Source organism: Phocoena phocoena, chromosome 13 (assembly GCF_963924675.1).
Source record: "Phocoena phocoena chromosome 13, mPhoPho1.1, whole genome shotgun sequence".
Lineage (NCBI taxonomy): Eukaryota > Metazoa > Chordata > Mammalia > Artiodactyla > Phocoenidae > Phocoena > Phocoena phocoena.
In genome coordinates this window covers 45304407-45325798 of record NC_089231.1, presented here as the reverse complement: position 1 = coordinate 45325798, position 21392 = coordinate 45304407, and positions in this window count along the sequence as shown.

Below are 21392 nucleotides of genomic sequence, written 5' to 3'. Positions count from 1 at the left end.
AAATATAAAACCTCAAACAATAAACTTGTGGAAGTAAATATCAGAGAAAACATTTTTCCCTCTTAGCTTAGGCAATGATTTCTTACACATAATACCAAGCACATAAAAACCAAAGAAAACAATGATAAGTTGGTCTTCATCAAAATTAAAAATTTACATTTTTAAAGAGACTATTACTATTAAGAAAATGACTGGGAACAGCATTTGTAAGATATATATAATAATGAATTTATATCCAGAATATATAAATTATGTTTAAAACTTGATTAAAAAAACAAACAACTTAGTTGTTTACCTTTTAATGGGAAAAAGGTTTAAACAGATTCCAAGCAACTAAGCATGAGATGCTCAATATCAATAGTTATCAGGGAAATAAAATGAGATAATAGTACATACTTTTTACCAGGGGTAATATTTTTTAAATGGGAGAAAAAAATGAACACTGGCAAAACCAAGTTCTGGTGAGTATGCAAAGTAATTGGAACATGAAGAAATTGCTGGCAGAAATGCAAACTACAAGTACTTTGGAAAACATATGGCAGTCTCTTACAATATTACACTAACAATTACCATATGACCCAACATTCTCACCTGTAGTCACTACTCAAGAGAAATGAATATATAAATCCATACAAAAACATGTACAAAAAATATTTATAGCAATTTTATTCATAATTTACAAAAACAGGAAACAAGCCAAATGCCCACCAACTGATCCATGGTAAACAAATTCTGGTAAAGCCTTACAACTGAATATTATTCGGTGATAGTAAGACTTACTATAATACAAGGATAAGGATCAAACTCAAAAATATAATGTGAAATGAAAGAACCCAGAGACAAAAAGTAAATTCTGTATCATACATCATTCTAGAAGATAGAAATAATATCAGGGGATATCAGGGATTGGAGCAAGAAGAGTAAATTGACCGCAGTATGGAATGAGGGACATTTAGGGAGTGATGAAAATACACTACGCCTTGATTATGGTACAGGTTGCATGTCTCCATACATTTGTGAAAACTCATCAGACTGTACAGCTAAAAGGAACAAATTTAACTGTTTGTAAATGATCCCTCTATAAACTTGAATGACTAAAGGTATAAATAAATTTTAAAAGATAAGCCATAGAAACACCAATCAAAATAAACCTAAGAGACTATATCAATATGAGATAATGTGGACTTCAGAAAAGGAATACAAGCAGGCACAAAGAGAATAATTTTATAATGATAAAGCAGTCAATTCAAGAGAGCCAAAAGGAGGAAAGAAAGAAAATGACAATTCTAAATGAATATGCACATAATAGAACTTTAAAAAACATGAAGTGGGACTTCCCTGATGGTCCAGTGGTAAAGAATCCACATTCCAATGCAGGTGACGCAGGTTCGATTCCTGGTCGGGGAACTAAGATCCCACATGACACAGGGCAACTAAGCCCACATGCCACAACTATTGGGCTCATGTGCCTCAACGAGAGAGCCCACATGCTGCAAACTACAGAGCCCACGTGCTCTGGAGCCTGCGAGCCACAACTAGAGAGGGAAAACCTGCATGCCCCAACTAGAGAGAAGTCCGCACACTGCAACTAAAGAGAAACCCAAGCAGACTGCATGCCATAAAGAAAAGATCCCGCATGCCTCAACAAAGATTCTGTGTGCTGCAACTAAGACCCGATGTAGCAAAAAAAAATTAGGAAAATAAATAAATTAATTAAATAAATATTAAATAAATAAATAAAAACATGAAGCAAAAACTGACTGAACTGAAAGGAGAAACAATTATAGCTAGGAATCTCAAGGCCCTTTCTTGATTACTGGTAGATAACTGTCTATTTGTAGAACTAATAGACTAATGATCAGTAAGGGTATACAAGACTTCAACAGCACAATCAAGCAAATTGACCTAACTGACATTCTACTTAACAAGAGGAGAATACACATCATTTTCAACTTTCATGAACAATCATCAAGATAGAAGTGATTAAAAAAAAAAGATGGAAGTGATTTTTTTAAATTTGGTGAAGATTTTGCAAGCATCTTTTTGTTAATGATTTATAATTTAATTAAATTTTGTCAGAAGCTTACCCTGTAACTTTGAATTCTTTAGAAATTCAGTGAGACTTATTATATGGTTCAGCATTTGCTCTACACTGGTGAACATTTTGTGTACTTAAGAAGAATGTATATTTTGCAGTTGGGCATTTGATGGTGTTGATCAATCCTCTATATCTTTTTCTATTTTTTCTAGTGGTTCTGAGTGGCTTCTCAAAAATCTTCAACTTATGTTTGTGGTTTTGTCTATCAATCCCTTAATTTGGTCAGTTTTCCAACTTTATTGAAGATATTTTTGCTAGATACAGAATTCTATGTTGACTATTTTTTCCCCAGGACTTAAAGATAATATCCATTGTTTTCTTGTCTCCATTGTTTTTTGACAAGAGGTAAACATATATATATTATATATATATAATATCTATCTATATCACTCTACTTTATGCAAATTATCCCTTTTTTCTCTAGTTGTTTTCAATACTTGCCTCTTTGTCTTTGGCTGTTAGTCACTTATATCTGGCTTACTTTTTACTTAGGTTTTAGGAATCACTTAGGATTCACTCAGATCCTTGATTTTTAAGTAAAAGTTTTTCACCAAATCTAGGAAATTTGCAAAATTATTTCTTCAAATGATTATGCCCCATTTTCTCTTTCTATATTCTACTTCTAGAATCCTCTTTTGCCCCTTTGATCTCTGAAACACTTTTCATTTTTTAAAAAGTCATTCTGTTTCTCTGAATAAATCAGTTTACTATTTTGTGTTCAAGTACATTCTTCTATGATCTGCTAGTAAACTGATGAGTACAATTTTTCATTCCAGATATTGATTTGATTTCATAGAACTACCATTGTCCTTGTTCTTATGGTTTCCATTTTCATCCACAAATTATTCATGTCTTTACTCATTATTTCTAGTATTTCTTGTAGATTATGTATGAGGTTTCCCGTTGTGGTTAACATAATTGTAGAGAATTCAATTCTGTTATCTTCCTTTCAGTAGTATTGATCTTTGGTCTAGATGGCAGGAATTCTATTCAGTTCAAATCCCAAACTCTATCACCCTTATGGTGAACCATAACTGAAATCTCTACTCTTTTCTTTTAGATTTCCAGATGTTACTTTGTTTTTCTGGGAAATTTTGGTGTCTTTCATGTAGGTGCAGTTCAGTGATCAGACAAGGATTTTCAGAGTACATATGCAGATTTTGGAGCACTTTCTCTGTTCATATTACACAGTGACGACTGTATTTTCTCTCAGGCAAAAAGACTTACAAAGGCGAATCTCACTCAGTAGTTTCATTTCTTCCAGTGTCCACTTTCCTTCAATTTCTGCCTTTTTGAGTCACTCTTTAAATTATTCTTTAAACTTCAAGCAGTTATTGTTACATAATTTTCCAGAGTATATACTGGTTGTCTGTTGGTGGGTTAATCAGATCCCCTATTCCATCACTACTGAATTGGCTTCATACTATAGCAGCTTTGAGTAACCAACTTAAAATGTTCTAGGTTCTTTAAAGTGTAGAATAAATAATGATGGGCCAGTTTGCTCAATCGAACATTTTCTAAAGAAAGAACCCCTTGGAGCATGCTGCTGTTTGTCAGTAAAATCTTAAGAAAAATTTTTGTAGCTTTTTACCTGTCTGGATGTTACTAATATCCACTAGAATTCAGGCAGATTTAAACATATTTTCTGCAGAAAAAAAAAGGGTAAGTTATAGCATTAAAAGCCAAAATTGTTGTTATAGAGTCTTCACAGTGCATTTCTGAAATTGTAACTGTAACAGAATTCTATGATGTGTAATATGATGAGCCAGTAATTAGTATATATCACTTAACTTATACTTATCAGGATTCAAAATTTGGCCTTCAGAATGGAGGTCATGAATGGTAGGTAAGAACATGAATGGTAGGTAAGAACTAGTATCTAACATCCAGTTCTAGTTAGATACTAGAACCTAGTATCTAACTAGGTGTTAGATACTAGGTATCTAAACACTTAGTTGTATGGTGTTTAGATATAACTAGGAAATGAACAAAATACTGCAATTAGGTGTAAATTGGTCAGTAGATGTAACTGGAACTCCTTTTGTGATGTTTCACTGAGGAGCACAAAGGAAGAATAAAATGTGCAGATGACAAGTATGTGTCAATCAAGTATAACACGAGATATGTTCATACACATTGTATATTTGTACAGATTCTGTGTTTATTCCTATAAAATTTTTTATTTTATAGATAAGAAATACAGTGTTTATATTGAGGTCAACTATTTATCTCATGTGACAGAGTTTCTGGGTGGTGGAACCAGAATCTGAATCTAGGGACACCCACCTCTAGATCTCATGAATTTTCGAGGCTATATAAATCATGGTGTATTTTTGCAGGGTCTGCGCCCTTGAATATAAGGATCCCCTCTCAGGAAAGACACACAAAACTCAGATGTAGCAAACAAACTTGAGTTCACAGATGGTTACAGATGGCCAAAAAATGAAGAAGAATATTATAGCATCTGGTTCATGCTTGGTCCTACCAACTGAGAGTGTAGGATCCACACAGAGGTGGCTAAAAGCAAAGTTTTTAAAGACACCTATTTTAATTTCTTGATGTGCCCAAGATTATACACATACATTTAGCAATTTGAGAATTTTTATGGATTTTATTTGTGCTTTCAACCACTATATTTTGTTCAGAGTTTTTCTTTTTTCTTTTCAATCCCTTCATGAATTCAAATGCTATAGTCCACAAGGAAATTAGATAGTCCATTTGTAATTGGTATCACTAGGGCCTCTCACTGTTGTGGCCTCTCCCGTTGCGGAGCACAGGCTCCGGACGCGCAGGCTCAGCGGCCATGGCTCACGGGCCCAGCCGCTACGCGGCATGTGGGATCTTCCCGGACCGGGGCACGAACCCATGTCCCCCGCATCGGCAGGCGGACTCTCAACCATTGCGCCACCAGGGAAGCCCCGGTATCACTATTTTTTAAAGTGCTTAATGATGTTGTTTGAAGAACTTATATAAATGTATAGTCATTTACTATCTGTATATTCTATGACACGCTAAGATGACAAAAAACAGGGGCTGACTCTGGATGTTAATTCACACATTAAACACTTAATAGGTACTCCTTCAATAGTTCCTAATTTTAATGATAAAATATTTTGTAGTAGTTTTACTTTGTACATTGGCCCACATGTTTAGGAGTCCAAAGTTTATAAGTGAACTCTACTTTTTTCTTACTTTTCATATTAAATTAAACAAAATATATTGTCTCAAGTTATTTATGTTCCAAGAATATTACTATGATATGGTTTATACCTGGACTCTAAAATGTTATTGCAGAATGATAGATTTTCTTTCAAACATGTTCTTAAGGAACAAAATCAATAATGTGACTACAATGTGACTACAATCCATTAAATTAATACTGCATCTCTTTTCTGACATTCCAGTCAGTATCTCCCATAATTTTATTATGTTACCATGTCTTCACAGGTTTATGTAATTGACTGCCCAAACTGCAGCATTTAGGAAAGTTTTTTGCACTTGCCACCAGATATCCCAAGTTCCTAAACTCATTTCATTTGTGACTTTTGAAAACTAGCAACCAAGTCATGTCTTTACAAGCATAAGACTCCAAGGAATTGCACAGCTGAAGAGCTGAAAGAAAAAAGTGAGTTGAAAAGAGTCAAAAGCAAGCCAGACTAGAAGGGGATACGAGCAGCATAGATACAGCAGAAAGCATAGCTTCAAATTAGGATATGTGGAATCTCACGGTACACACAGATATCAAAAGAAAAACAAAGGGTAACATTTTGGTATTCACCTAACCTTCAAAAGGAAGCCTCCCAAGAAATTGTAAAAAAAGTATCTCAAGCAATTTTTACCTCTGAGATTGAATTTGTTTAAAAGATGTAGATTGAGATGAATAACAACATTTTTTTAGAATGTGATTCCATTCTCTACATGCAGAAATAATGCTTTATAATAAAAGCATACCGCTTTGCTTTCATGAATCTTTTGAGAAGATTTGTTAGGATTTTTCAGATTAGAAATAGTGGTAGTATTTCTTCACATATAAAAAGGCACCGGTTATAATGAGTTGCATTTAATGTATGCTTAAGTAAAATTGTGTTTCATTTTACACATAACTTGTGAAACTTTGTTTCATGAAGACAACCCAACCATAAGTCATTGTTTTCACTGGTTTTAATTGAGATTTATTAAAACAAGTTTTGAGATATTCAAGCCAATCTTCATATCAAATCACCTTACCTGATAGATTTATAGATCTCAGTATATAGGGCACTGTCCTTTACTTTTGGAATGGTAAGGTAGCCTTCAGGTGTTTTTAGTAATATTGGGATTTAGAGTCAAAATGGATATTCTAATATAACTTTAAGTTAAAATTTATTCATATAATTTTATGTAGATAGGGAGCTCGGTAAATGAGTCTGAGTACCAAAAAAACCCATTGGCAGTACTATCACTTAGGAATCAGATGGAATAATGGTGTGTGTCTGCAGACAGACACACAGTCATCTGTCTGATAAAATCACTTCCTTTAAGTGGAATCTCATTTGTCTTATAAATGCACTGATCTATATATTTTTAAAGTCATGGGTCATTCAAAATAAAACATATATCTAAAATTTCTTTTTGACACAGTGGGTTTCTTTATTAGAGGAATACATATAAAAACAATATTGGGGCCTTTAGGTAAATTACAAGAAGCTTTCTGAAAGCAATTAGTGGAAAGATGAAAACTTTTCGTAATTAAATAATTTTTTTCATGTTAGTTGGGGCCATCATGTTAATAATGAAGGTACCTCTCCTAGGTGGTTATATATCTTCCTCATTCAGCCTGAAAATTATATATTGGAAATTAAGTAAAAATGGATTCACTGCACTTTTTTCAATTATAAAAATATGTCTGAGACTCTCCCACTGGCCAAAGTGGATTTAACTACTCACTTGAAATAATCCAAAAATGAACAAAATATAAGAAAAAGTGATTTTGAAGACATCGGGCATCAGACAGGACATCGGAGAAATGAAAGATAATCATTGCCAAGAAATGAGAGACAAACAAGATAAATCCAAAAAGTATATCAGCTTACTTCCTTAGTTTCTGGTCATTGGTACAGTAGAGGAATGCCAGATGAAGCCTTGTAGAAATGTTACATTTAGGAGATGAGCTGAGAGAATGTGGGGAAGAAGACATCTAGAGTAAGAAGGACAAAGTCCCTGAGGAAACTGTTGTACAGACAGAAAATTCCAGAGACCTGAAGATGGCCCCCTTGAGTATGCAGCTTTCTTTTTTTTTTTTTTTTTTTCGTGGTACGCGGGCCTCTCACTGTTGCGGGGCACAGGCTCCGGACGCGCGCAGGCCCAGCGGCCATGGGTCACGGGCCCAGCCGCTCCGCGGCATGTGGGATCCTCCCGGACCGGGGCACGAACCCGCATCCCCTGCAGCGGCAGGCGGACTCTCAACCACTGCGCCACCAGGGAAGCCCGAGTATGCAGCTTTCTTAATTGCATTCACCTATTTTGTCCTCCCCCCCACCCCCACCCCCCGCTACGTCCTTCTGGAAACCACCACTTTTGTTCTCTGTATCTACGAGTCTGCTTCTGCTCTGTTTGTTCATTTGTTTTGTTTTTAAGATTCCACTCATAAAAAAAAAAAAAAGAAAAGAAAACCCTTTAGGTCTTCCCTGGTGGTGCAGGGGTTGGGAGTCCGCCTGCCGATGCAGGGGACACGGGTTCGTGCCCCAGTTTGGGAAGCTCCCACATACCGCGGAGCAGCTGGGCTCGTGAGCCATGGCCTCTGAGCCTGCGTGTCCGGAGCCTGTGCTCCGCCATGGGAGAGAGCACAACACTGAGAGGCCGCGTACCGCAAAAAAAAAAAAAAAAAAAAAAAATTCCACTCATAGGTGACATCATATGGTATTTGTTTTACTCTGTCTGACTTATTTCACCTCGTCTCTAGGATCATGTATGTTGTTGCAAATGGCAAGATTTCATTATTTTTTATGGCTGAGTAATTAAAAAACATAATTACCTAGGTTGCTTCCATATCTTGGCTATTGTAAATAACGTGACTGTGAACACTGGGGTGCATATATCTTTTCAAATTAGTGTTTTCATTTTCCTCAGATAAATACACAGAAGTGGAATTGCTGGATTACATGGTAGTTCTATTTTTAATTTTTTGAGGAACCTCCATAGTGTTTTCCATAGTGGCTGCAGCAATTTGTATTCCCACCAACAGTGCACAAGGGTTCCCTTTTCTCCACATTCTTGACAACACTTGTTATTTTTTGTCTTTTTGATAATAGCCATTCTGACAGGTGTGAGGTGGTATCTTGTGGTACTTTTGATCTGCATTTCCCTGATGATTAGTGATGCCGAGCATCTTTTCATGTGCCTGTTGGCCATCCCTGTATGTCTTCATTGGAAAGATGTCTATTTAGGTCCTCTGCCCAATTTTTAATTGGATTGTTTGGGTTTTTTTGACATTGTTTTGTATATGTTCTCCCTATACAAATCTTCCTATCCATGAACATATTATGTCTCTTTGTGTTATATTTGATATTTTTCATCAATATTTTATATTTCAGCGCATGGATACTCCACACGTTTTGTTAGATTTGTATCTATTTCATTTTCTTTAAAATTACTGTAAATGATACTGATTTTTAATATTATGTTTCTAACATTTTGTTGCCAGTGTATGAAAATCTGGTTGATATTTGTATATTTATCTTGTTAAATTCACTCAGTTTTAAGAACTTTTTTTGGCAGATTCATGGGATTTTCTGCATATACAACTATGCCATCTGTGAATAGGGGTGATTTAATTGTGTCCTTTCCACAATTAAACTTCCTTTAGCATTTCTTTTATAGTATTAGTACTAAATATAAATGTTCCTAGTTTTCCTTCATTTAAGAATGGTTTGTTTTGCCAATAGTCCTGAAGGATATAAGATATACCGGTATATTCAAGATTGACAATTCTTTTCTTTCAGCACCCAGAAAATGTTATTGCATTTTTTCTTGACTCAGTGGCTTATTTGCTGTTTTTTTCTGGATGCTAACAAGATTTTTTTCCTTTATTTTTGATTTCAGATTTTTGATTATGATGTCACTTGGTTTGAATTTCTCTAAGTTGATCTTACTTGGGATTTGCTGTGTTCTTGGATCTATGAATTTATATTTTAAATCCAATGTGGGAACGTTTTAGTCATTTTTTATCAATTGCTCTTTGCTGCAATCTCACTCTCTTCTCCTTCTGGGATTCCTATGATATGAATATTAGAATTTTGATATTGTTCCACGGGTCCCTAAAATTCTGAATTTTAAACTTCTTTTCAAGTTTTGCATTACAATTCCAACATTTGATCTATATTGAGGTTGGCATCTATTGATTACATTTTCATTTGAGATTTAGGTTTTCTTTCTCTGTGCGTATTGAAAAAAATGTTGGTATGTATCCTTGTCATTTGAAATATTATGTCATGTGACTCTGGGTCCTACTTATAAAGCCTAAATAATATTGATATTTGCTGTTTTTGTTTTTAGCAGGCAGTCAGTCTGGTTAGGTCAAGGTCAAATGTCTTTACCAATATTCTGTTGCTTATGCTTCTGATATCTATTTATAATACCCAGTCTGAAACCTGAGCATCGGTTTTTAAATTGTATTTCAATGTTCAAAGCCTTTTCTGTGCTGAATTAAGTCAGTTTTATACATGTGCAATTATGGGGTAAATACAAGTCTTCAACACCTGGCTTTAAATTTAAAGCATCCTTTCTCCAGCCCCTCCCTCTTGTGCTCCTTCCCACCCCCAGTCTATGTTGTTTCCCAGTGGTTCCCTTCCCAAGGCTCTGTCTATGACCTTGAGGTTTTAGATTTTCCTCACTCTTGCTAGCGTTCTGTTCCCCAAGGTCTGTTACTATCCTGTTTGGAAATGGACATGTCTCCTCTTTGTTGGCACTTGTCTGGTGTCAAAACAAAACAAAACAAAACCCAACATCTTCACAATCCCATAAGCATCATGGAAAGGTGTACTGGCGTCAAGCCACAATAGAACACTCCTTGGAATTTTAACAGAAATAAAAAAAAAAAAACATGTAAGAGCCTAATTTGCAAATGTTCTGTTGATACTTAGTGTCTATTCACTGAAATATATTATTCTTACAACCTGAGAGATAAGGGACAATTTACTTCTCTCTACCATCTTAGCTTCTTATTGTTAAACTTCAGACTTCAAATATTATTGTTGTATGGCGATGGGGTTCACAGCAGGTCACCCCAAAATACCCCATTTTGGTATACTGATTATTTTGAATTAAAGTTACTTAAGAAACAGCCAGTACAAGAAGGACACATTAACCCTCCTTTGTTCTCCTGAAAGCAAGAAATAAACGCCCATGTGAAGGTATCATCCCTACACCAAGAGAATAAAAGACATTCTTATCGCCAGAGACAGGAAATTCAAGGCCAAGAATTGGCTGTATGAACAAAATTTGTTACTTCTTTATTAATGTGCTACCTCATCAAGCCTCCTTAGTTTGTCAAATCTTCACAAATAATTGCTTATTTGTCTGAAAAACTATAAAGGCTTCCTGCTTTGGTCACTTCTTTGGGTCTCATATTCTTATGAGATTCCTATTTGTATATAATTAAATTTAGTTTTTTTCTCCTGTTAATATGACTTGTGTCAATTTAATTATTATAACAGCCAAAAGAACCACGGGAACCCCTGTTTGCCTCCCGGCAGTTGCTTTCCCTTTCCACGATTGATTTGCTATTCAAATTAGTAAAGACTTAGAGGAGTGGATGCCATGAAAACTACTAACATAGAAATACAATGTCTTTACTCATTACGAACTCTAAGAATATTCACTCAACTAGCTTTTCTTCTCCATTTCAGTTCCTAATATGATTTCTATTTTGAGTGCAATAATATTGATCACTTGATAGCCTCAGTCATGCCAGAGCAGTCAGTAATTCCACTGAAATCCTATGAAAGCGTGGTATATAAAGATCTACAACAATACGATGAGCAGGTAACATTTTTAGATTTTTAAAATATGAATCATGAAAAGGAAATAGTTTACAACAACAATATTAAAGCCTTTAAAAACGTACCCAAATCTCTTTCAGTCAATGTAAAAATGCTTTCTTCTATCTCCTTATTCTCTTATTAGGATCTGCTAATCATTGCATATTAGCATCAAAGTAAATTTAAAATGAGTTCTTACTACATTTTATTGCTTTCTGCTTTGTCTAATTAGTAATACTGCATGAGAGTTATTTTTATTGTTTTATCTGTGTTTTAGATTAAGTAATGATTTGGGAGATAGTTTGAGAACATGAGTATTCTTAATAAATTACTACTATGGGGGAATATTTTCTACTTTCTAAAATCTATTTACCAAAGAACTTCTGGGAAAGAAAAACATTTAATAGTTTATAATATGCAATATGTAGCAGACACTAACAGAACAAAAAAGACTTATTAAGGCATCATTTTGTAAAAGAGCTACTTACCTAATATTTCCTACAGTGAACAGCTAAATAGTTTTCATTCTCAGGAGGACTTAATCATTCAATCGGGTCTAGCTGTTTATTCATCTCAGAAATTTCCTAAAGAAAAATAAAAGATTGAGATTATTTAAACCTTTAATAAATAACAAGACTTATACTAGATAGTTACTCATAAATATATAAAACAATGAAACATCTTAGTTTCTTACATATACAATGATCTCTGTAGCAGATTACATTATTTCCTAACTTCTTCTCCTCATTAGGAACTGGAAAGAAATCTTACAACGTGTGGGTAAGATGAGTGTGTGCCCTAGACTGTTCTGTATTCCTCTTCATTATGTTTCTGTTGATCTTCTCTTGTGCCCTCACCAGTTTCTGCTAAAATGTCTTCCCTGGAAATGAATTTTTGAGTGTGGTTAGTAAGGTCAATTGATTTCATACCTTAGCTCAGTCAAATTATCAGCTGAGTGATCTTGAGTAAATTATTTAATCTCTCTTGGCTTCAATGTATATCTCTTTGATTTCTATTGAAAGGATAAGAGAAGAATGAACTCCACTCTCTACTTTTCCTTGCTAATTATAAGCTACTTTTACTGTATTTTCAGGTTTTATCTACTTATTTTCACAATATTTTCTGAAAGATATTGGCTGCTTGCTTGTGTGCTGCTCTACATGTTTCCTTAGCCCTGCAGCTCTGTGTATCTACACTGTGTAAATTGTCTGTTATTCTCAAAGCACTTGGAGGTATTAAGGGAATATATATCATAGTACTCTGTATGGAAATTGTTTGTGGTATTGTACTATACTGAAAAATCTCTCCCTTTAAAAACAGTAATATACTGGCAATGATTATATTGGCTACACTATGGGTAGAAACTCCTTGTTTTTATTTATCAGTATCATAGAAGCTGACATATATAAACCATAGTCCTTTAAAAAATAATAGCATTTCTATATTTTTAATGTTTTTACTTTATTATATATTTTTAATTTTTCGAGCTTTATTTATGACAGACAAATTGCATATGAAAAAATCCGTACAGCCAAAAGGGTACAAACTTTCAGTTATAAGATGAGTAAGTTCTGGGGATCTAGTGTACAGCATGATGATTAGGATTAATAACACTGTATTATACAGTTGAAATTTATTAAGAGTAAATCTTAAGTGTTCTCACAACACACATACACACACACACACAAAAGTAACTGTGTGAGGGGATATATGTGTTAATTAATTGTCATATTCACTTCACAATATGTACCTATACTAAATCATCACATTGTAGACTTAAAAAATCATGTTTTACAACATGTATTGGGATTTATACGTTTCAATGGGCTTTCACATGTTTGGGAATGACATCTTGAAACAGAAAAGGCAGATACAGCAGTTGAGATTGTCCTGAGTCAACCAATACAGAAAAAGAAACCAGGGATACCAATACTGGATTATTAAGCACAAAAACTTTAAGGTACAAGACACAAAGATTCAATATCAAACGAGAACTTGAAAATAAAGGTTTGTATTTTATCCCACAGAATAGATAAAGCAGATCACAGAAAGTAGAAGATTCAAGAAATGAAGTAGAGGGTAAAGCATGATGTTGCAAAGCTACCAGATTCTGCCATATCAAATTCTGCCCTTCCCCATCGTTGTGGAGCTGTGTGGACTTTGAATCAATATTGCCAGTTACAAACTAGTAACTGAAACACATTGATCATTATGGGAAGTGACTCTTATCTATGGCTCACTCTATTTAGAAACACACTTGCTCCAATGAGTCAGTTCTATTTCATGGTGACAACCTCCAGCACGAGTATAATCACTTCCCTCCTTCCAAATATATACAGACATTTTCATGTTTTATGGAGTGAGTTCAGTGAGGGAAAATTCTTTACTTCACCAAGGAGGGATTAAAAACATCCAGTGAGAAATATCCCAACTGAGCCATGAGAACATTGTAACACCTAGCCCTTCACACATCCAAGGCCCTTCCCAGGCCCAATTTACTTCTCAAGTGTCATCTTCTCACTATGTAGCATTAAGTATGAACACATTTTAATATATGAGGCTCTGAGAGATAGCCTTCCTCTTTAACTTCTCCATAGGTTTCAGTGCACTATTTATGCAAAAGCTAGCTGGGAGTCACATTTTCTCTTGTTATTTAAAGATTAGCTTTTTCCTTATCTCTATTCTCACTGCAGTTTAGCTATTCACTTATAGCTCTCATCTCAAATACTATAGCTATTTTTTTTTTTATATCTCCTCCACTAGCCTTTGTGCTTAGCTCCAGAATGACTAAACAGAGCAAATACCCCTATACTGAAAACCATACCATGCACAGAAAACCAGCCATAACATGGGTAAGAGAAACCCATGTTATGGGTTTTTTCCTACATAATCATGACCTACATAATCATGATCTCTCTGGTATTTTTGATTCGTCTTTTCTAATTTACAGTACTGATAAATTTTGATATCCCATTTGCCTTTCTCTTTTTTTTTTTCTTACTGGGTTAGGTCCTCAGTAAACGTTCAGTTCTTTATGCTTCCTTTATTACAAATATCCTCTGCCCTAATTCTGAAACCCTTATCATTATCCTCTATTAATGATGCTTTGTTTCACTAGTAAATATCTGACACTTTAACTACAAGACAGGATTAAAATTTGACATTAATCAGTAAGAGTAGCTAGCATTTAGTAAGTGCTTATTAAATATTGAATACAAAAATTGGTGAAAGATTTGTTTAGGGTGACATGATTAATTTGTGGTTAGCCAAAATTATAAGAAAAAAATTTTTTTAATGTTCAAAATTATAAGTCAGTACTTCTGGACTTTACTTTCTACAGGATAATAAAAGTTATATTAAATAAATAAATAAATGTAATCATTCCATAAAAATCAAAGAAGATGCATTCAAAAACATCAGCTTCTTCAATAGACCATCTAGCTCTAGACTACTCAAATTGTTATAGAACATAGAGACATTGAACAATTTTTATTGTACTTTCCTTTCTTTTTGTATCAAATTGCATTTCAACATGAAAGAAAACACTTAGGACAAAAAATTCATTAGCCAAACTCTTTCCAGCTTCTTTTCTTTCCACAAAATGGTTAATTTGACATCCAAATTGCATTAGATTTCCCAAGGTCATTAAAGCAGTTCATATGTGCTACCTTATGAGTGTCAACTATCCTATGACATCATACATCAAATGCTGACCTTATTTATAACTGTAACCTTATAGCATTTTTTTTACTGAGATAGGAAATTCATTTATTATGTCTAAATCCTGCAAACAGGGTACAGCTACAAATTCTAAGAGATCTCATAAATGGCAGATTTGGATTTTTTTTTTTTTAATGTTCCATTACCCCTTAAGTGAAGCTGAGCTGCCAAAACTTGCCCTTAGTTTTCCTCTTTTGTCTTGGTTTGTTCTTAATGCTTTGGAATTGATTTGTAGAGCATTATGTGTTCTTGAACTAGATTCTCTAAACTATGTACTAGTATACTACAGTTTAAATACACACTGTCTGTATTCAACAGCCAGGTTGACTGTATGAAAGTTAATGTGTGTCTTAATCTCCTCCCCTCCACTCTCCTAAAATTTCCTTTCCTATCTACTGTTCCCTACCTATCCCTGGTAATACACAAATATATAGCTGGCTAATGTTTTCATCTATTGTCTTTACTTAAGAAAGATACATATACAGTTTCTGATCTTCTTCTTGCCTCTAGTATTTATGCATGTGATTTACCCATCCAAAACAGTCTTAGGTACCTATATGCATACATACAAAACTAACAACTTCTCCCCCCAGCTAATCTCTTTTACTTAAGCTGAGTTATTTTGGAAAGCTTATCCTGTCATCCCTTCTGAAATTTTGTCAATTACAAATGTCAATTTAGGCACTGAAGTTTGTAGAAATATTACTTTATTTATTTAGTTTGAATAAATTAAAGTTACAGAAGTTCCCATTTTCCTGAACTAGTGGAAATTTAACCTCAGTTATCAAGTGGGCTTCCCTATCTGTACTCTTCTAGAATCACATTTGAATGAAGTAGGCTTTACACAGAGCCTGGGTTGGGGGGGAATAGTCCCCTAATTGCTATTCTATTGTGCCTATACTGATATCCTCACCAGGGAATAATTCCTCTCTGAAGTTTTACCATTTTCTTAGGTATTGTCAGAGTGCTCTGTAGAGTTCCCAGTACGTCAGTATATCAGGATCCACAAACTTGTGTATCTTCCCTGGTGACAGAACAACTAAAACTGCTTTGTTCTTCTTATTGCCTGTCAACAGTAAAATGATCTTAGTTTTCAGAAAAACAGCAGCCAGAATGTATGTATGTTTTTCAGGAAAAATGTAGTTTTTTGGTTGTGTTTTTTTTTGGGGGGGGGTCTGTTTGTTTTGTTTCTCTTGTCATTGTTGACTTGAAGTTTTCCTGAGGCAGAGGATATGCCTGAGGGTTTAAAATGTATTGTGCCAAAAAGTGAGTAGTAATACAGTGAGTAAAAATGATTTGGGGTTCCAGTTGGTTTAAAGTTACAGTATGTGGATGAAAAATATCACCTGCCACATCAGTAAACAAAAGATGTTGAAGCCATCAAGCTGTCAGCCACTGCAGCCACCCACAACTGTGCACCCTGAGGGGATTCAGATTGGAGAAAAACAAGATAATGGCCCTAGATAGTTAAGGTGCATATCAAAGGAGATAAGTCCAGACTCTTGCATGTTCCCATACATAGAAAAGTGTTAAATTCACTAACTTGAGATGTCTGGTTTTTGTTTAATTAACAGTCATCTTTTGATGTTCCGACTACCTGATTCTTGTTGCAAAAACTCCTATGCATCCTGGCTCCTCCCTTAACTCTTTGGAGCAGTCCCTCAGAGCTGTCCGAGAGGCTGTCTCTCAGGCTTAAGTCCTCAGCAAGTCTGCTGAACAAAACATAATTCTCAACTTTTAGGTTGTGCATTTTTTTTCATTTGACAAGTGGAACAACTGTTGTTAGAGTAATCTATCTCTCTGCTGATAACAATTATAAACTCAGAAACAACCACCAAAAAAAATCCCATAAAAATAAAAACAAGCAAACAAACACTAATTTTGAAGGCACCAGAGAGGGATCAAAAGAAGCAGAACCTGGAGGAAATATGACCTTCAGAGAAGGTAAACATGATGGAGTGAGATCCACATTCATCCACCTTCTTTTCTGAAGGCACTCTTCTAGTTACAGCGTGTTTGAGAGATGACGCTCAAGCAGAAGCAGCAGTCACTTAAAGCTGAGGAGTCACAGATTACAGTTTGAGCCTGGAAGAACAACTGAAAAGTATGGAGCTACAAGGGTGGGAGGCCCAGGAGGTGAATAGAAACATACCATACATCCTTGGTTGACACGTGACCAGCAATTCTGCAAGAATGACTCCAAGCAGCCAGGGAAATACTACAGATAGAAGACTAAAAAATCTTTGCAGGGATTTCATCATCCCTGCCACTAGGGATACAGTGTTTGAGGTTATAGTCCTGACAAGTTAGAAGGACTTGGTAAGCACCTCAAACTTGTGATTAAAACTTAAGAAAGTCCACATGTTAGAAATTAGAATTGCATCTCATAACTAAGGACAACTCTTACAGTAAATACTAAAAACCATCATTCATAATACCAAGACGATCTTGCAGCAGTTTATCTGCTTCCTAGAAAAAAATTCAACACATCTCAGAATATTGAAGACTTCACACTTTCCCTACAATGCATGATTGACAATTTCCAGTTTGTGACAAAAATTAATAGACATAAGAAATTATAAGAAAATGTGTTCAACATCAAGGAATATATAGTCAATATAAACAGATCCAAAGTGACATAGGTACTATAATTAGCAGATATTACATTTAAAATCACTATGATAAATGTGGAGAATCCACAAGATTGAAATGAAACAGCAGATAAGATATTTCAGGAGATGTATGGATACTTTTATGGAAGTATATAATAGAAATCTTAGAGGTAAGAAATACAACCAAACATACACACACACACACACACACACACACACACACACACACACAAATAACCAAACCACATCTCAGTGAACTGGATTAACAACAGAGTGGACACAATAGAAAACAGGTTCAATAGGAATAAAGACAAGTCAACAGAAATGGTCCAAACCGAAGCACAGACAGAAAAAAAAGTTTAAAAAAAAATGAAATGTCTTAAAGACCTGTAGGACAGTATCAGGTAGTCTAACATGTGTGTATTGATGTCCCAGAAAAAGAAGAAAACAATAGCAGGGCCAAAAATTGTTTGAAAAATATGGGCCAACATTTTTCTAAATTTGATTAAAACAAACTAAAAATCCAATTACATATGCAGAAATTGCAGCAAATGACAGCAGAATAAGTGCAAAGAAACATACCTAGAATATCCTATTTAAAATGATGACATTATGGATTTCTCTAGATACACAAAAAGATACATGCACCCCAGTGTTCACTGCAGCGCTATTTACAATAGCCAAGACATGGAAGCAACCTAAATGCCCATCGACAGAGGAATGGATAAAGAAGATGTGGTACATATATACAATGGAATATTACTCAGCCATAAAAAAGAATGAAATAATGCCATTTGCAGCAACATGGGTGGACCTAGAGATTGTCATACTGAATGAAGTAAGTCAGAGAAAGACAACTATCATAATGATATCACTTATATGTGGAATCTAAAAAAATGGTACAAATGAACTAATTTAGAAAACAGAAATAGAGTCACAGATGTAAAAACAAACTAATGGTTACCAGGGGGAAATGGGGTTGGGGGGAGGGATAAATTGGGAGATAGGGATTGACATATATACACTACTATATATAAAATAGATAACTAATAAGGACCTACTGTACAGCACAGGGAACTCTACTCAATGCTCTGTGGTGACCTAAATGGGAAGGAAATCTAAAAGAGTGGATATATGTATATGTATAACTGATTCACTTTGCTGTACAGCAGAAACTAACAGAACATTATAAATCAACTATACTCCAATAAAAATTAAAAAAAATAAAATGATGAAAAACAAAGATATAGAGAAAATATTAAAAGTACCTAGAGAAAAAAGAGATTATATGTGGAAAATCAACATTAACATCAATGGCTGACTTTTTTATCAAAAAAATAGAATGCAGAAGACAATGAAGTAACATTTTTAATGTGCTGGAAAATAACAACGAACAGTCAATCTAGATTTCTATATAAAGTAAAATTCGCATAACTGAAGATAAAGTCTATCTCAAAAATAAGTCAATTCTGATAAAATAGTGCAAGAAAGAATGGAAAAAATTCTTTATGCTGAATGGGAAATCAGACAGATCTTCAGCATGAAATAAGTACTACCAGAAATGGTACATATATGAGTAATATTTTCAAAAATAGTATTTTTCTTTCTTAAATTATTTAATAGTCAGTTTTATTTTTCAAGAGTGAAAATATAATAATGAACTGCAGAGTTTCTGGCATTTATAGAAGCAAAATATTTGACAAAAAAACCCATAAAGTATAGCTGGGGTTAAAAAAAGAAATAAATTATATACCATTATGTGATACACATTATTTGAAGTTGTATAAGATTAAGTCAAGGAAAACACAGTAAGTTAAGAATGCATAGTGCATTATCTAGATCAACTATTAAATAAAAACATAAAGAGATATAGATTAAAACAAGTAGTTGAGAAAGAATGACATACTAAAACAGATTGTCCCAAAGGAAGAAAAATAGAAAAAAGGAACAGAATAAAAGAAATATAGGGAACAAGTAACAAAATGTCCAACAAACTCAATCATATCGTTATAATTTAAATGGACAACACCCTCTAAAAAGTCAAGGGTTTTTTCAAATAGGACAAGAAAGCTTGACTTAAATATATGATGCTACTACAGATGCACTTTAATTTTTTACTTTTTATTTTTTTTTTAATTTATTTATTAATTTTTGGCTGTGTTGGGTCTTTGTTGCTCCGCACAGGCTTTCTCTAGTTGCTGCGAGAGGGGGTTACTCTTCATTGCAGTGCGTGGACTTCTCATTGCAATGCCTTCTCTTGTTGCGGGGCATGGGCTCTAGGCGTGAGGGCATCAGTGGTTGTGGCACATGGGCTCAGTAGTTGTGGCTCGCAGCCTCTGGAGTGCAGGCTCAGTAGTTGTGGTGCACAGGCTTAGTTGCCCTGTGGCATGTGGGATCTTACTGGATCAGGGATCAAGCCCACATACCCTGCATTGGCAGGCAGATTCTTAACCACTGCGCCACCAGGGAAGTCCTACAGATGCATTTTAAATATAAAGATGTAGACATGTCAAAAGTCAAAGAACAGAAAATTACATTCTATACAAACATTATCCATAAGAAAAATAGTATGTCTATATTAATATCAGTCAATATAGGCATAAAGGATTATTACTAAAAATAAAATTTGTATTTTATAATCCTTAAAGGGTCAGTATTTCAGAAAGATATTTCAGGCCTAAATTTGTATGCAACTAATTACAGAGCTTCAGGATGTTTGAAGCAAAACCTGTCAGAACTAGAAGGAGAAATAGAAAAATACACTATTTCACGTGGATATACCTTTCTCTAGCAATCAGTGGAACAAACAGACAATACCCTCTGAAAACTAGGAATAGAAGGTAACTTTCTGAATTTGATAAAGGATATCTTTGAAAAACATCAGCTAACCTAATAATTAATAATAAAATGTTGAATAATTTCCCCCCACATATTATGTAATGAAGACCTTTCACTCCTATTTCCCCATGAAAATGAAAGCATACGTCCATACTTTTACATAAAGTATCATAGAAGTTTGATTGGTAATAGTCAAAATCTGGAAATAACCCAAATGCTTTTCAACAGGAGACTGGATAAATACACTATGGTATAGCCATACAGTTGAATACTACTCGGCAACAGAAAGGGATGAACAACTGATACATACTACAAAATGGATGAATATAAAAATAATTATGCTGAGTGAAAGAAGTTAGTTTTAAAAAGTACATACTGTGTGATCCCATTTATATAATTGTCAGAGAAAAGTGCACTAGTGCATAAGGACAGAAAAATTGGCTGTTGTCCGGGAATGGGGCCATGAGATAGAGACATGCAGGAGGAAACTTTTGGAAGTGACTGATATGTTCATTATCTTGATTGTGGAGACAATTTCATGGATGTGTATGTGTGTGTGTGTGCTCAAAATTTAATTCATGATAACCTACAAATATATGAAGTGTATGGTGTGTCAATTATACCTCAATAAAGTGATTAAAATGCATAAGAATAGATTTATGAAGAATGTACAAGACCTATAGTTTTAAAGTACAGAATATTGTTAATATAATAAAAAGACCTGATTAAATGGATAGATGATGATGAAATGGAAAACAATAGTTTCATGATAGACATCCCTTCCAAATGATCTGTAGGTATGTGAAATCTCAATAAAATACAGATTTTCTTTCTAAAACAGCACATTGTTTTTAAAATTTATATGGCAATGCACAAAAACTAGAATATCACAAGCTATCTTTTAAAAATGAAAATTGGAAAACTTATACTAACTGATTTAACAAGTTACTGTAAAGCTATTATAATCAATAAATGTTGTGCTGCAATGAGGATTGACATATATGTCAACAGAACATAGCAGAGTCCAGAAGTAGATTGTCATATATATAAAGGCGGTTCAACGGAGAAGGAAAAAAGTTTCAACCAGTGATATTGGATAACTAAGTG